General features: G+C 50.4%; 1 protein-coding gene and 1 pseudogene across 3 annotated transcripts in view; one reads left to right on the forward strand and one right to left on the reverse strand.

Moving 5' to 3' along the window:
• TBL1X (transducin beta like 1 X-linked) overlaps window positions 1-18,136 on the reverse strand; it is a 68,924-nt gene that overhangs the window by 30,618 nt on the left and 20,170 nt on the right. For all 3 annotated transcript variants that reach the window (XM_059679050.1, XM_059679049.1, XM_059679051.1), the window contains exon 2: window positions 17,613-17,689. The gene's annotated coding sequence lies outside the window, so the exon portion shown is untranslated. The remainder of the gene's footprint in view (window positions 1-17,612; window positions 17,690-18,136) is intronic.
• Window positions 3,779-4,283, forward strand: LOC132224293 (large ribosomal subunit protein eL21-like; annotated as a pseudogene).

Here is an 18,136-nt window from a genome sequence, read left to right on the forward strand (position 1 = left end):
GTCAAGTTATTATGCTACTTGTAGAAAGTGTGAATGCTAAAATTCTCAAAGTAGGTCAAATTAATTTTAGCTCAGACAAGGCTATCATTTAATGATAAATGAATGCTGCTCTGAAATACCTCTAAGCACTGAGCCGCATGCCACCGGTAATGTGAACCATACACACCCTCCAAGGGAGAAAGCACGCTTTAGAGAAACTTTAGACACGGCTCAGGCGGCGATAATAACAGTGCTGACAGGCATGCCTATGTGTACATGTCCACCTCACACACACTACATGCTTGGAAAAACACAGAAACCACATCCCAATCTTTTTTTTTTTTTTAATATGTTTTTATTGATTTCACAGAGAGGAAGGGAGAAGGAAAGACAGATAAAAACATCAATGATGAGAGAGAATCATGGATCGGCTGCCTCCTGCACGCCCCCTACTAGGGATTGAGTCCACAACCCGGCATGTGCCCTGACTGGGAATCGAACCGCGATCTCCTGGTTCGTAGGTCAATGCTCACCACTGAGACACACTGGTTAGGGCCACATTTGAATCTTTGCTCCCCCTTAAGGCTTCCCTAAAAACACAGCAAACAAAAGGCACTAGCACTCCTCAACTTTCCATTCCTGTGCCACACATTTCCATTCCCCGGGGCTTCCGTTCGCGCGCACTGATTTCTGAAGAAGCCAGGCTTATGTCTCATAACGATAACCCTTCCTATCACACGTGCTTTTACTTTTCAATCAATATGCACACTGAACAGTGAACCAGCGTGTCTTCAGCGCTCTGTCCCTTCTTCCTTCTAAAACGTCTTTGGTTGTCCCCTAGCTGGTTTGGCTCAGTGGATAGAGTGTCAGCCTGTGGACTGAAGGGTCCCAGGTTCGATTCCAGTCAGGGCACATGCCCAGGTTGAGGCTCAATCCCCTGTAGGGGGAGTGAAGGAGGCAGCTGATCAATGATTCTCTCTCCTGGATGTTTTTCTCTCTCTCTAAAAATCAAACTTTTAAAAATCTTAATAAACATCCCCCCCCCCCCAAAAAAAAGGATATCTATCTATCTATCTATCTATCTATCTATCTATCTATCTATAAGCCAAGTGACCGGAACAACCAGAATGACTGGAACGGGAACAACCAGTTGCTATGACGCTCACTGCGGCAGGCCAGCAGGCCCGATGGGGGTGGGGCTGGCCGGCCAACCTCCCGGGCCCCTCCCCCCCCTGGCCAGCCAGTCCCCATCGGCCCCAGTCGGGGCAGGCTGGCCAGACCCCACCCGTGCACGAATTTGTGCACCGGGCCTCTAGTATAAGATAAAAGAAACAACCAGGGTGATTTTTTTTTAAAAGCTACCACTGAAAAAAAAAAACCCAATGATATTTAAACATTTGTCAACAACTTTTAGACTAGGAATCAAAGGGCACCAGAGAGAAGCAGGCACAAAGGAACACGGATTTTGCTTATAAAACTAAAACACGCCGTAACCGGTTTGGCTCAGTGGATAGAGCGTCGGCCTGCGGACTGAAGGGTCCCAGGTTCGATTCCGGTCAAGGGCATGTACCTTGGTTGCGGGCACATCCCCAGTGGGGGGTGTGCAGGAGGCAGCTGATCGATGTTTCTCTCTCATCGATGTTTCCAACTCTCTATCCCTCTTCCTTCCTCTCTGTAAAAAATCAATAAAATATATTTAAAAAAAAAAACAAAACAAAAAAAAAACTAAAACACAGTTCATTATGAGAAAAATTCTGTAGAAGAGACAGAACGGGACAATACTCCTTACAGGAACCTGCAGCAGAAAGCAAATGACTGTGTTCAGGACTGAACTGGACTGTACATGACCGGGGGGGAACAGCCTTATGGTGAAATTGCTAACTACCCCAAAGTGTCCAAATATGAGCAGATGTCACACAATAAACCCCAAACTGCTTGAAAAGGAAGGCATTATAACCCACAGTACTTCAGTGAGTGATTAATATATAAACAGCTCTTATTCCAAGCTGTTCACACACACACACAAAAAGCTTTAGAATCAAATTATTCTTCTCTGGTCCAAAAACAGATGGCAACTCACACATTAGAGTCTTGGAATTGAGGATTATCTTTCATATATGTTGTTCAACTCATTAAGTGTAATTAACATCATCTATGTTCTATAAACGCCAAAAACAGTGGGAAATGGGACTTGGGTTAATAACATTCGCCTGGTTATACAACACAGCAAAATTAATTAGTTCATGGCTAGAAATAATAAATTAAAATGAAAAAGCCGACCTTCCAATCTGTCATTACTGACTTCCCCATCATTAGTACACAAATGGAATCACTATCGATAAACAGCGCTGGCCAAAAGTTTATGTATTGCTAAATATTTGTGTGAAATGCAAATCACTTTAACAAACACAATATATTTTGTTTGTTAATCCTCACCTGAGAATATTTTTCTCCATTGACTTTTTTTTTTTTTTTTTTGGTATTTTAACTAAGATGATAGTCTATCTTGTCCAATTTATATATTTATTTTTTTTTTTGAGAAAAACATGATATTATATTATAAACAATAGGAAGAGCTGGGCAAGGCCATGAGTGTGAATTTCAGCTGAGAAGAAGTACATGTCACCCACACACATTTATTTAACAAATGCCAAATATTGGGATAGAGCGGTGAACATAGAGCTCCACCACTTACAAATGATTAAAAAAGCGATCAAGGTAGAAGTGTATTTGAATTATATAGAAAACTATTGGAAGAACTAAGAAAAATAATATCGTTGACTGCAACAGAGTATTAGAGGAAATGAAGGAAAGACAGGGTAAAGTGGAAAGATATTAATTATCACTGTTATATAAGATTCAAAAGCTACTGTCTAAAGAAATAATAAATTAAATATATAACATAACAATTTATGTATTTATTTTATTGTTTAAATCTTTATTGTTGAAAGTATCACATAGGCCCAATGAGCACTTTTGTAGACACTGGGAGCTTGAAATCTAAAGACAACAGAACTTCAATGAAGGGAGCGCAAGTGTGCCAACAACATAAAAATAAACGCTCCTTTTAACACCGTGGGAGTGCCAACAGGTAGGGCAGTTCCAGCTGAGCCTGTCTCCAAAGGGAATTAGAATTGGGCCCTCACCCCCCTTCTCTTTTCCTTGATCACGGCGGATCGAGGAAGCGGGTGCTGGGAGGTGAGGGTCCTAGTGCACTGACTGTGTCCTCCTATCTCATCACATCTTCCAAAAATGTGTGCCTGACCCTAGCCGGATAGAGCATCAGCCGTTAGACTAAAGGCTCGCAGGTTCGATTCCTGTCAAGGACATGTACCTCAGTTGCAGGCGTGAGCCCCAGCCCCAGCTGGTCAGGGCGCGTACGGGAGGCAACCAATCAATGTGTTTCCTTCACATCGATGTTTCTCTCTGTGTGTCTTTCCCCCTCCCTTCCACTCTCTCTAAAATTCAATGCAGCCCCAGCCGGTTTGGCTCAATGGATAGAGCGTAGGCCTGTGGACTGAAGGGTCCCGGGTTCAATTCCGGTCAAGGGCACATACCCGGTTGCAGGCTCGATCCCCAGTAGGGAGTGTGCAGGAGGCAGCCCATCAATGATTCTCTCTCATCATTGATGCCTCTCTCTCTCTCTCTCTCTCTCTCTCTCTCTCTCTCTCTCTCTCTCTCCCCTTCTTCCTTCCTCTCTGAAATCAATAAAAATATGAAATAAAAAAAAAGTCAGTACAAACATATCCTCAAGTGAGGATTAACAAAAAAATTAAAATTAAAATGTGTGCGCGGGCTTTTTTTCAGCCGGAACCGCCATCTTCCAGTAATTCGCCAAAATGACTAACACAACGGGAAAGAGGAGAGGCACCCGCTGTATGTTCTCCAGGCCTTTTAGAAAACATGGAGTTGTTCCTTTGGCCACATACATGCGAATCTACAAGAAAGGCGATATTGTGGACATCAACCGGAGGAGTCTACAATGTCACCCAGCATGCAGTGGGCATTGTTGTGAACAAGCAAGTTAAGGGCAAGATTCTTGCCAAGAGAATTAATGTACGTACTGAGCATATTAAGCTCTCTAAGAGCCGAGACAGCTTCCTGAAACGTGTGAAGGAAGATGACCAGAAAAAGGAGGAAGCCAAAGAGAAAGGTCCCTGGGTTCACCTGAAGCGTCAGCCTGCTCCACCCAGAGAAGCTCTCTTTGTGAGAACCAATGGAAAGGAGCCTGAGCTGCTGGAACCCCTTCCCTATGAATTCATGACATGATAAGTGGGGAAAAAGAAAAAAGACTTCTGTGCTGATTAAAAAAAAAATGTGTGCGCGGTACGATTTGTTGAATGTACCCACTGAGACTGCTGAACAAGATCAGGGACATGGGCAGGGAGGTGAACAGATGTGAATATACTTGTCTGACTTGTTATGCATACATGCGTGCCAGGTTGCATGAGGGCAGAGAGGTCGGCAACCTTGTTCTCAAAGGCTCAGAGAGTAAATGCCTGCGGCGCTGTGGGCACCTAAGTCCCTGTTACAACCACTCCATTCGACCTTTGCAGAGAGAAACGGTCGTGAACAATACGTAAATCAATGGGCGCATCTGTATTCCAAAGAAACATTACATAACGTTTCACAGAATTCTCAAGTATCCTGACATGATTTTTCTTTTCCTTGTTTTTAACCACTTATAAATGAAAAGAAAAAAACCACACACACACACACACACCATCCTTAGCTTGTAGACTTTACAAAAGTAGGCATTGGGCTGGTTTTGGCCTGCGGGCCACAGTCTGCTAACTCTTGTGTCACAGAACTTGGAGTGAGGGTCAGATTCCATTTCTATTACATCTCACAGAGATTACTCAAAAATGAGCCTTCAGCCCAGCTAAAGTGGCTCAGCACTTAAGCATCGACCTATGAACCAAGAGGTCAGGGTTCAATTCCGGTCAAGAGCACATGTCTGGGTTGTGGGCTCGATCCCTTGTGTGGGCTGCACAGGATGGTTCGCTCTCATCATTGATGTTTCTATATCTCTCTCCCTCTCCCTTCCTCTCTGAAATCAATAAAGATGTATTTGGAAAAAATATATATAACCCAGACACCAAAGGACCAACAGGTATGATCCCACTTATGGGAAGTACCCAGAATCCTTAAATTCAGAGGCAGAAAGTAGCATGGTGGGTGCCAGCGGCTGGAAAAAGGGAGACAAAGAAGAGAGTTATTATTTCCTGGGGACAGAGTTTTCATTTGGGAAGATAAATGGTGAATATACTGAATGACACTGAACTGTCCGCTTAAAGATGGTTAAGAATGGTACATTTCACTTTCTGTATATTTTACCGTAATAAGGAAACAAACCTTCCATAAAATGCACTTTTTCCAAAGACCCTGCTATTGGTTAAAGGAAAACTCAGCAAGACTAAACTGGTTGTAACAGTTCAAACAGGGGAGGGTGGGTGGGTGAGAAGAGATCAACCAAAGACCTTGTATGCATATATGCATAACCTATGTATGCAGACAGTGGGGTAGTGAGGGCCTGGGGTGGGTTGGAGGGGACCAATGGGGGGGAAAAAGAGGGCATATGTAATACTTTCAACAATAAAGACTTAAAAAATCCTATATAATTAAAGCCTAATATGCTAAGTGTCCAGTTGTCCAGTCCTCCATTCAACCAATCAAAGCGTAATATGCTAATGATATGCTAAGGCTGCTCAACTGCTCGCTATGATGTGCACTGACCACCAGCAGGCAGACAGTCAACTGGTCAACCAGTCACTATGATGTGCACTGACCACCAGGGGGCAGATGCTCCAACCGGTAGGTTAGCTTGCTGCTGGGGTCTGGCCGATCGGGGACTGAGTGAGATGGGCTGGACATGCCCCAGAGCCCTCCCGCGGTCCCTCCCCGGCTGGCCAACCTCCCGCATCCCTCCCTGGCCCTGATCATGCACCCGTGGGGTCCCTCAGCTAGGCCTGCACCCTCTCGCAATCCAGGACCCCTCAGGTGATGTTGGAGAGCCAGTTTCAGCCCGATCCCACAGGCCAGGCTGAGGGACCCCACTGGTGCATGAATTTGTGCACCGGGCCTCTAGTAATAATACGCCGCCCCCCCCCCCCGCCCAAAAAAAAGACCAAAACAAAACAAAAAACTGCAGTTCAAATGAGCATCGGCCAATACATTCCGCAATGAGCAAGTCAAGGAGAAATACTCGCTTTCTCCCTAAGTCAGTTCTGACCTATATCTGTGGGACACAGGATGTTTCCAGCTGCCTTCTCATTCATGGAAGATACTGTGAGGTCCTTTCTCAGCATGGCCTTCCCCAAACACAATCTCAGAATCCACCCTAGCCAGTTTGTGTTCAGTTCCGGTCAAGGGCATGTACCTCAGTTGCAGCTCCTCCCCAGCCTGGGCCCTGGTCAGGGCGCAGGCAGAAGGCACCCAATCAATGTGTTTCTCTCACATCGATGTTTCTATCTTTCCCTGTCTCTTCTACTCTCTCTAAAAATCAATGGAAAAATATCCTCGGGTGAGGATTCAAAAAAAGAACCTCAGAATCGTGGTCGCTTCTGGAACCTCTGAATGGGAGTCAGAACTAGACACCCCCAGGCCAGCTCCCGACCTTGGAGAGGACGGCTATGTGGTAGCAGAATGACACATTTTGATTCATTAAATTCACATTCATTTCTGTGGTTGGGAAACGGGACAGATGTTCTTGTGAAATCACGGTTAATCAGAAGAGTCATTCAAAAAATGAACGCATTATGCTGTTACACGATGTTCAGGCCTGGCCTTGTGGTCGTCAGCAGAAACCCGAGAAGCCAGGAAAAATAGCAGGTATGCAGATCCGCCCGCTCCAGCCTGAGTCACTGCTCCCCACCTCAGAGGAACGCCTCCAAGTCAGAAAAAAAGGAAACTGACACTGAAGCATAGTATCAGTGGAAGCTGTTTACTTTAGAAAAAGGTAGGAGGGTCCCGGCCGCAGTGGCCCAATGGTTGGGTGTCAACCTATGAACCAGAAGGTCATGGTTCAATTCCTGGTCAGGGCACATACTTAGGTTTCAAACTCAATCCTTAGGGAGCATGTGGGAGGCAGCCAATTGATGGCTCTCTCTCTCTCTCTCTCTCTCCTCCCTCTATAAAATGATTTTTTTAAAAATGGTGGTGGCCCGGCCTGCATGGCTCTCAGTGGTTGAGCGTTGACCTATGAACCAGGAGGTGACAGTTTGATCCACAGTAGCGGGTGTGCAGGAGGCAGCCAGTCGATGATTCTCTCTCATCACTGATGTTTCTCTCTCTCCTTCTCACTTCCTCTCTAAAATCAATAAAACTAAATTTTAAAGATTAAATAAAATCAATAAAAAAGAGGAACAAATGTAATAATCTGAACAATAAAGATTTAATTAAAAAATAAATAAATAAATAAAATCAATAAAAACATATCCTTGAGTGAGGATATAAATATAAATATAAATATAAATACAAATATCTGTGGGTTAGCTGAATGTTGCGTTTTGGCACCAACGAAAAACCTGTCACTTAAAGTGCTACTTCTTCCTTTGCGAGGTGAGAACTTTGATAAAGATATATGCTGTCCAACAAAAACATAAGGTAAGTTTCTAAATAACTTAAAAACACAGAGAACAGTCGGGCTGGTGTGGCTCAAAGGTTGAGCGCGACCTATGAGCCAGGAAGTCATGGTTCGATTCCCAGTAAGGGCACATGCCTGAGTTGCAGGCTTGATCCCCAGGTGGGGCGTGCAGGGGGCGGCTGGTCAATGATTCTCTCTCATCATTGATGTTTCTATCTCTCTTCCTTCCTCTCTGAAATCAATAAAAATATATTAAAAACAAAAACAAAAAACAAAAAAAGAGACCAGTGAAGTGCATTTTCATAATATATTTAAATTTAACCCAAGAGATCCGCAATAGCATCCTTTCCACATGTACCCCATAGAAAAAGTTACTGAAACCTTCTACATTCCTTTTTCCTGCGAAATCTTCAAAAATCAAGGTATGTCCTACTAACGGCACAGCTCAACCGGAAAACTGAATTTCCACTGAAAATAAGTGACAGCCACTGAGGTTCAGGAAATGCACAGTTGAAAACATAGACTCACATACCCGTGTGGTTCCCAGGAGGCTTAAAAAGTTTTCTGAAGACTTGAGTCATGGAAGGACATTTAAATTTAATCAATGGAAAGGAAATAAAATTTCAGAGAGTGTCCCTCAGTGACACTAGTCATATTTTGGGTCCTCCACAGCTCCATGTGGTTGGTGGCCATCTGAGCAGAAAGCCCAGGTTGCCGTGGTTACAAAGAAGCCTGCAGTGCCTGAAATCCTTGCATCATATCTGCAGAATGCAGGCATACGAGGACCTTCTAGGCTACATAATTCTGTGTTCATTGGTTCACATGCAAATTCTTTAATCATACACCCACACTTTCTCTTGACCAATTTCAAACAGATAAACAACTATAAACTGCCCGAGTCAAAAATTATCCTTTCCTAAAAAGAGGATAACGCTCTACTTGAATATTCTTGATCAAATCATGAATCAATTTTCCTAACTCAAGATAGACCCTGGGGCTGGGTGTCTCAGCCCACAAGAAGAAGGGTTTTCCCACAGCAAGGTGACTCACTTCAACAACCAGCTGTGTTTCCCACACGGGAAGATGTGCTTCCTCATAGGATGGTGTATTTCCCCCATAGGAAGGTGCGTTTCCACCACAGGGAGGTGCTTTAACTAGACAAGGAAGTGTGTTTCCCCACAGAAAGGTGCATTCCCCTACAGAAAGGTGCCCTTCCCGCATAGGAAGGTGCATTCCCCACAAGAAGGTGCGTTTCCCCCACAGGAAGACATCTTTCCCCAAAGGAAAGTGCATTTCCTCCACAGAAAGAAGGATTCCCACTTAGGAAGGTGCATTTCCAGCACAGGAAGATGTGTTCCCACAATGATGGTGCCTTGCCCCCACAAGAAGGTGTGTTTCCACCATAGGCATAAGGGTTCCCCCTCAAGAAAGTGCGTTTCCCCCACAGGAAGAAGGGTTCTCACAAAGGAAGATGCATTCACCCACAGGAATGTGCTCCTCACTCCTTCCCAAGATGTTTTCCCTTATAGAAAGGTACGTTTCCCCCACAGGGAGAAGGATTCCAACCCAGGAAGGTGCGTTTCCCCACAGAAATGGGCATTTCCCCTACAGGAAGATGGTTTCCCCCACAAGAGGAAGAGTACCTTCACAAGTAGAAGGGTTCTCCTACACAAAGTTGCATTTCCCACAGGAAGGTGCATTTCTCCCACAGAAACATGCGTTTCCCCCACAGGAAGGTGAGTCACTGCACAGGAAGGTAGGTTTCCCTACAGGAAGGTGTGTATACCCCATAGGAAGAAGGGTTTCCCCACAGGAAAGTGCATTTCCCCCTCAGGAAGTTGCATTTCCCTCATAGGAAGAAGGATTCTCCCACAGGAAGATGCATTCCCCCACAGGAAGATGCGTTTCCCCACAGGAAGTTGCGTTTCCCCCATAGGAAGGATTCTCCCACAGAAAGATGCATTCCCCCACAGGCAGGTGCATATCTACCACATGAAGTTGCATTTCCCCTGCAGGAAGAAGGGTTCTCCAACAGGAAGATGCATTCCCCCACAGGCAGGTGCTTTTCCGCCACAGGAAGGTGCGTTTCCCCACAGGAGGGTGTGTTTAACACCACAGGAAGATGTCTTCCCTCATAGGAAGGTGCGTTTCCCCTACAGAAAGATGGGTTTCCCTACAGGAAGGTGCATTTTCCACCCATGAAGAACGGTTCCCCCACAGGAAGTAGGGTTCCCGCAGAGAAACGTGCGTTTCCCCCACAGGAGGAAGGTTCCCCCACAGGAAGGTGCGTATCCACCACAGGAAGGAGGGTTCCCACACAGGAAAATGCATTTCTCCCACAGGAAGTTGCGTTTCCTCCACAGGAATAAGGGTTCTCCCACAGGAAGATGGGTTTTGATACAGGAAGGTGCATTTCCCCCCACAGGAAGGTGCATATCTCCCACAGGAAGATTTCTCCCACAGGAAGATGCATTCCCCCACAGGCAGGTGCCTTTCCCCCACAGGAAGGTGCGTTTCCCCCACAGGAAAATGTGTTCCCTCGTAGGAAGGTGAGTTTCCCCTACAGGAAGAGGGGTTTCCCTACAGAAAGGTGCGTTTTCCCCACAGGAAGAATGGTTCCCACATAGGAAGTAGGGTTCCCCCACAGGAAGGTGCATTTCCCCCACAGGAAGAACGGTTCCCCCACAGGAAGGTGCATTTCCAGGACAGGAAGGTGCATATACCACACAGAACGATGCGTTTCCCCCATAGGAGGACGGTACTCCCACAGGAAGATGCATTCACCGCCAGGAAGGTGCTTCCCCCCTAACCCCCAAGTTGTGTTCCCTTATAGGAAGGTGTGTTTCTCCAACAGCAAGGTGGGTTTCCCCACAGGAAGGTGCGTTTCCCCCCGCAGGAATATGTGTTCTCTCATAGGATGGTGCGTTTCCCCCACACTAGAAGGGTTCCCCCACAGGAAGATGCGTTTCCCCCATGGAAAGAAGGGTTCTAACAAGGGAATATGCATTCATCCACAGGAATGTGCTCACCCACCCTTCCCATAATGTTTTCCATTAAAGGAAGGTGCGTTTCCGCCACAGGCAGAAGGATTCCTACACAGGAATGTACGTTTCCCCACAGAAATAGGCATTTGCCCTACAGGAAAAAGAGTTCCCCCACAGGAAGAAGAGTTCCCCCACAAGTAGCAGGGATCTCCCACAGGAAGGTGCATTTCCCCACAGGAAGATGCGTTCCCCCACAAGAAGGCGCATTTCCCCCACAGGAACATCCGTTCCCCCACAGGAACATGCGTCTCACCTACAGAAAGGTACGATTCCCCAACAGGAAGAAGGGCTCCCCCACAGGAAGATGCGTTTCCCCCATAGGAAGAAGGGTTCTCCCAAAGAAGATGCATTGACCACAGGGATGTGCTCCTCACCCCTTCCCACGATGTTTTCCCTCATAGGAAGCTGCGTTTCCCACACAGGGAGAAGGATTTCTACACAGGAAGGTGCGTATCCCCCACAGGAAGGTGGGTTCTCCAACAGGAAAGTGTATTTTCCCCATAGAAAGTTGCGTTTCCCACATAGGAAAAAGTATTCTCCCATAGGAAGATGCATTCCTCCACAGGAAGATGGGTTTCCCCCACAGGAAGACGGGTTTCCCTACAGGAAGGTGCGTTACCCCCACAGGAAAGTGGGTTTCTGAACAGGAAGGTGAATATCTCCCACAGGAAGTTGTGATTCCCCACAGGAAGCATGGCCCTCCCAGAGGAAGATGAGTTTCCCGACAGGAGGGTGCGTTTCCCCACAGGAAGATGTGTTCCCTCATAGGAAGGTGCGTTTCCCCTACTGGAAGATGGGTTTACCTACAGAAAGGTGCGTTTTCCGCACAGGAAGATCGGTTCCCCCACAGGAAGGTGTGTTTCCCCCATAGGAAGAAGGGCTCCCCCACAGGAAAGTGCATTTCCCCCACAGGAAGTTGTGCTTCCCCATAGCAAGAAGGATTCTCCACTGGAAGATGCATTCCTCTACAGCAGTGGTTCTCAACCTTCTGGCCCTTTAAATACAGTTCCTCACGTTGTGACCCAACAATAAAATTGTTTTCGTTGCTACTTCATAACTGTAATGTTGCTACTGTTATAAATCATAATGTAAATATCTGATATGAAGGATGGTCTTAGGTGACCCCTGTGAAAGGGTCGTTCGAATGCCAAAGGGTTCGGGACCCACAGGTTGAGAACCTCTGTTATACAGGAAGATGGTTTTCCCCACAGGAAGATGGGTTTCCCTACAGGAAGGTGTGTTTTCCCCACAAGAAGAACAGTTCCCCCACAGGAAGTAGGGTTCCCCCAGAGGAAGGTGCCTTTCCCCCACCGGAAGAACGGCTCCCCCAAAGGAAGGTGCATTTCCAGAACAGGAAGGTGCAAATCACCCACAGAAAGAGGCGTTTCCCCCATAGGAAGATGCGTTCTCTCAAAGGGGTCGTGACCCACAGGTTGAGAACCGCTGCCTTATAGGACGGTGCATTTAACCACAGGGAGAAGGATTCCTACAATGGAAGGTGCGTTTCCCCACAGAAACGGGCATTTCCCTTCCAGGAAGATGATTTCCCCCACAGGAAGAAGAGTTCCTCCACCAGTAGCAGGGTTCTCCTACACAAAGTTGCATTTCCCCACAGAAAGTTGCGTTTCTCCCACAGGAACATGCGTTCTCCCGCAGGAACATGAGTTTCTCCCACAGGAAGGTGTGTTACTGCACAAGAAGGTGGGTTTCCCTACAGGAAGGTGCGTATCCCACGCAGGAAAAAGCGTTCCCCCACAGGAAAGTGCATTTTCCCCTCAGGAAGTTGCGTTTCCCCCATAGGACGAAGGGTTCTCCACTGGAAGATGCATTCCTCCACAGGAAGATGGGTTTCCCTACAGGAAGGTGCATTTACCACTCAGGATGATGTGTTCCCTCATCGAACTGTGCATTTTCCCCTCAGGGAGTTCCATTTCCCCCACAGGGAGAAGGGCTCTACCACAGGAAGATGCGTTTCCCCACAGGAAGGTACGTTTCCCCCACAAGAAGATGTGTTCCATCATAGGAAGGTGTGTTGCCCCTGCTGGAAAATGGGTTTCCCTACAGGAAGGTGCGTTTTCCGTACAGGAAGATCGGTTCCCCCACAAAAGGTGCATTTCCAGGACAGGAAGGTGCATATCCCCCATAGAAAGATGCATTTCCCCCATAAGAAAAAGGGTTCTCCCACAGGAAGATGCATTCACCCCAGGAAAATGCTCTCCCCCTGATCCCCATGTTGTGTTCCCTTATAGGTAGGTGCGTTTCTCCAACAGCAAGGTGAGTTTCCCCACAGGAAGATATGTTCTCTCAAAGGGTGGTGCGTTTCCTCCCGAGAAAGAAGGGTTCCCCCATAGGAAGATGCGTTTCCTCGAGGAAGGTGCACATCCCCCATGGGAAGTTGCGTTTCCCCCACAGGAAGTTGTTTTTCCCCCATAGGAAGAAGGATTCTCCCACAGGAAGATGCATTCCTCCACAGGGAGGTGGGTTTCCGCACAGGAAGATGGGTTTCCCTACAGGAAGGTGCGTTTCCCCCAAAGGAAAAAGGATTCTCCCACAGGAAGGTGCATTTCCCCACAGGAAGGTGCGTTACCCCCACAATAACATGCATTCCTCCACAGGATGGTTGATGTCCCTACCGGAAGGTGTGTTTCCCCTACAGGAACAGCAGTTCCCCCACAGCAAAATGTGTTCCACAAGGAAGGTGCGTATCCCCCACAGAAGAGAGGGTTCCCCCATAGGAACGTGTATTTCCCCCATAGGAAGATGCATTTCTGCACAGAAAGATGGGTTTCCCCACAGGAAGATGGGTTTCCCTACAGGAAGTTGTGTTTCCCACACAGGAAGTTGGGTTTCCCCACAGGAAGGTGCATATCCTCCACAGGAAGTTGCGATTCCCCCACAGGAAAAAGGGTTCTCCCACAGGAAGATGCATTTCCCCACAGGAAGGTGTGTTCTCCCACAAGAAGATGCGTTTCTCCTACAGGAGGAAGGTTTCCCCCCAGGAAGATGCATTCCCCCACAGGAAGGTACGTTCCCCACAGGAAGGTGCTTTTCCCCCACAGGAAGATCTGTTCCCTCATAGGAAGCTGAGTTTCCCTCACAGGAAGATGGGTTTCCCTACAGGAACGTGCGTTTCCCCCACAGGAAGAACTATTTCCCCACAGGAAGAAGGGTTCCCCCAGAGGAAGGTGCGTTTCCCCCATAGGAAGAAGGGTTCCCCCACAAGTGATGCATTTCCAGGACAGGAAGATGCATATCCCCCACAGAAAGATGCGTTTCCCCCATAGGAAGAAGGGTTCCCCCACAGGTGATGCATTTCCAGGACAGGAAGATGCATATCCCCCACAGAAAGATGCGTTTCCCCCATAGGAAGGAGGGTCCTCCCACAGGAAGATTCATTTAACCCCAGGAAGGTGCTTCCCCTTCTAACCCCCAAGTTGTGTTCCCTTTTAGGAAGATGCGTTTCTTTCACAGCAAGGTGGCTTCCCCACAGGAAGGCACGTTTCCCCCATAGGAAGATGGGTTTCCCCACAGGAAGGTGTGTTTCCCCCACAGGAAGAAGCTTTCCCCTACAGGAAAAAGGGTTCCTCCACAGGAAGGTGGATTTCCCCCACAGGAAGGTGCATTCCCCACAGGAAGGTGCGTTTCCCCCACTGGAAGAAGTGTTCCCCCATAGGAAAAAGGGTTGTCCCACAGGAAAATGAATTCTACCCACAGGAAGGTGCCTTTCCTCCACAGGAAGGTGCATTTCCCCCATAGGAAGGTGCATTTTCCCCACAAAAGGTGCCTTTCCCCCAAAGGAAAAAGTATATCCCTACCGGATGAAGGATTCCTGCACAGCAAGATGGGTTTTCCCCACAGGAAGAAGTGTTTCCCCACAGCAAGGTGCATGTCCCCCACAGGAAGATGCGTTTCCCCCACAGGAAGGTGTGTTTCCCCCACAGGAATGTGTGTTCCCACAGGAAGACTCTCAACTACTATGCCGCACCAGCCGGGCAAAAACAGTGTCTGTTGGTAAGCAAAGTATAAAATGGGAGAGGAGGCAAGTGCACACACCCTCCTGCCATTCACACACACCAAGTCTCCTTAACCAGGGTCCACACCTCTCAACAGCCAGGGCCCCTTTAAGGAGAGGGGGGAGAGGGGCGGACAGGCGCCCCTAAGTGCCATCTTCGCCCCCCCTCGGCCTCTGGCCTCCCTGTCTCTGCCCCCGCCCTCTTGTTTCACACGCAGCCCTAACCTGCAGACTCAGAGCGAGGCTCGCAGCAGGAGAACGAGGTACCAGCCAGCAGCGCCGGTTTAGAGGAAAGGCCGGCATCACAGTCCTTTCCTGTCTGTTCTGTGAACCCCTCACCCCAGCACAGTTTCCTACGGGTTTCCAGGGAGAGAGGAAGAGAGAGAGAGGGAAACGCCGATGTGAGAGGCACAGGGACCGGCTGTCTCCTGCAGGCACCCGACCAGGGCCAGCGATCACGCCTGCACCCGCGGACGTGCCCTGGACGGGAACCGGACCTGCAGGTAGCAGCTGACGCGCTCTCCCCCGAGCAAAACCGGCCCGGGCCCACGTCACCGTCCCTAAAGCACCTGCCACAGCGTTCCAAGACCCCGAGACAGGCCCTTTGACCTCGGATTACTTCCGATGCACAGACAAGGAAATGTGAATGACGGACACGTCAAAGGAAACATTCCACGGGGAAAAAACGGACCTCAGTAATGAGAGAATCCTGCACCGGCTGCCTCCTGCACGCCCCCTACTGGGGATCGAGCCCGCAACCTGGCCTGTGCCCTTGACTGGAATCGAACCAGTGACTTCCTGGCTCCTAGGTCAATGCTTTGCAGAAGGGGCGGGGCTTTGCGAGAGGGACTTTGCGGAGGGGCGTGGCTTTGCGGGAGGGGCGTGGCTTTGCGGGAGGGGCGGGACTTTGCGAGAGGGACTTTGCGGAGGGGCGTGGCTTTGCGGGAGGGGCGGGGCTTTGCAGGAGGGGCGTGGCTTTGCAGGAGGGGCGGGGCTTTGCATCCCCTGGGGGCTCTGTGAGAGGCCTGATGGCCCCCTTGCTCTCCATCCTCCCGGACCCTTTAAATTGCAGGAACCCATCCTGGCCGGTGTGGCTCAGTGGATTGAGCGTCGGCCTGCGGACTGAAGGGTCCCGGGTTCGATTCCCGGTCAGGGGCACATGCCCGGGTTGCGGGCTCGATCCCCAGTGGATGTTTCTGCCTCTTTATCCCTCGCATTTCCTTTCTGAAGTCCATGAAAATTTATTTAAAAAATAAATTATTATTATTTTTTTTTTACAAAGCAACTGAAAATCAGGACCATCTTGCCCAGGGCGCCTGGTCTTGCCCGCGGCACGCACCCCCATCTCGGCAGGGAAGGGAGGAAACGGAGAATCGCGTCCCCACTGGACCCTGGAGCCAGAAAAGGGCGGCCAGCCCTCCGGGAGGCAAGCGCAGCCCCGGCCGGGGTGGCTCAGTGGATAGAGCGCCAGCTGCGGACTGAAGGGACCCGGGTTCGATTCCAGTCCAGGGCACAGGCCCGGGTTGGGGCTCGAACCCCAGTGCGGGGGGCGGGCAGGAGGCGGCCGGTCCGTGATTCTCTCTCCTCATGGATGCTTCTCTCTCCTTTCCTCGCTGAGATCAATAAAAATCTATATTTAAAAAAAGAAAAGAATTGAGAGGCCTTTCCCGCAAAGATAAGACTTCATCACGCCTATGGCAGGGAGGCTCCAAGGCTGACCCGGGCAGAGCCACGCCGGGAGGGGCAGAGAGGAAAGCGAATTAAAGGCTACGCAGGCAGGCGCTGTGACACGGCCCGTCACAGGGAGTGTGGCCACCAGCTACGGAGGGGGTGGTGGCAGGTAGAGGTCGCGCTGCCAGCGGGCACAGGGGGAGGGGGATGGCCTCGGGAGCCAATCGGGACCCCTCTGCACGGCTTTATGTATTATTTTAACACTAGAGGCCCGGCGCACAAAATCCGTGCCCTCCGGAGGGCAGGGGGCTCAGCCCTGATGGCAAGAGGCACAGGCCAGGCTGAGGGACCCCACTGGTGCACGGCTGGGGCTGGGGAGGGGCCGGGGAGGGCTCCAGGGTGTGTCTGGCCATTGGCCCGACCCCAGCAGCAAGCTAACCTACCAGGCGACTGCCCCCTGGTGGTCAGTGCACGTCACAGCGACCGGTCGACCGGGCGACTGTCTGCCCCCTGGTGGTCAGTGCACGTCACAGCGACCGGTCGACCGGGCGACTGTCTGCCCCCTGGTGGTCAGTGCGCGTCACAGCGACCGGTCCACCGGTCGACTGTCTGCCCCCTGGTGGTCAGTGCGCGTCACAGCGACCGGTCCACCGGTCGACTGTCTGCCCCCTGGTGGTCAGTGCGCGTCACAGCGACCGGCCGACCGGTCGACTGTCTGCCCCCTGGTGGTCAGTGCGCGTCACAGCGACCGGCCGACCGGTCGACTGTCTGCCCCCTGGTGGTCAGTGCACGTCACAGCGAGCGGATGAGCGGCCTTCGCATATCATTAGCATATGACGCTTTGATTGTTTGAACCGGACGACTGGATGATCGGACGACCAGACATTTAGCATACTGGGCTTTTGTGACACAGATTATATTCGTTGATTTCACAGAGAGGAAGGGAGAGGGAGAGAGAGAGAAACATCAATGATGAGAATCACGGATCGGCTGCCTCCTGCACGCCCCCCACTGGGGATGGAGCCCGCAACCCAGGCCTATGCCCTTGACCGGGAGTCCGACCGGGAGTCCAACCCTGACCTCCTGGTTCACAGGTCGACGCTCAAGCCCTGAGCCCCGCCGGCCGGGCAGCGTCTCCAGTCTCCCCGAAGCTTCGGCCTTCCAGGCGCCAGCGCCCACCTCCCCCCACCCCCCTCACCGAGCCAACGCCGCCTCCGCCCGCCCCGCCCGTGCGGCACCAATGACCTTCCCACCCGGAAACACGAAGAGGCGGAGGGCACACGCGCTACCCACCGGGCCACCCCTTCACCGCGTCACTCACCAGAGCCGAAGGCGGGCGGGTCCCGGCCCCGGCCCCGTCCCGGGCGTGCGTGCCGGCCTCCGGCTGCCCTCCGTCACCTGTCGGCGAGAAACACCCGAGTGAGAACGTGGGTCCCATCGCATCCCCTCACTTATCTTCCTCCTCGTTGTGTGTCTGCCGGTTGGTTAACCCGCCCCCGACAGTGTTTCCCCGTTGGCTTTTAGGGACAGTGGCCGAGAGGCGGACGGACAGAGTGTCTGGGTGCCCGCGGGGCCCCCGGGCTGTGGTCCCATCGGATCACCAGGAGCCACCTCCGTGCTCAGGGCCCAGGGCGCGGCGGGCACCTGACGGGTGAGCGTTTAAAACGAACCCGCAGCCCTGGCCGGGGTGGCTCAGTGGGTAGAGCGCCGGCCTGCGGACCACAGGGTCCCGGGTTCGATTCCCGGCCAAGGGCGCTTGCCCGAGTAGGGGGCGTGCGGGAGGCAGCTGACCAGTGATGTAACCGAGGGAGAAAGCGCGAGCCACTGAAGTCAATGTATTACGGG

This window comes from Myotis daubentonii, chromosome X (assembly GCF_963259705.1).
Source record: "Myotis daubentonii chromosome X, mMyoDau2.1, whole genome shotgun sequence".
NCBI classification, from domain to species: domain Eukaryota; kingdom Metazoa; phylum Chordata; class Mammalia; order Chiroptera; family Vespertilionidae; genus Myotis; species Myotis daubentonii.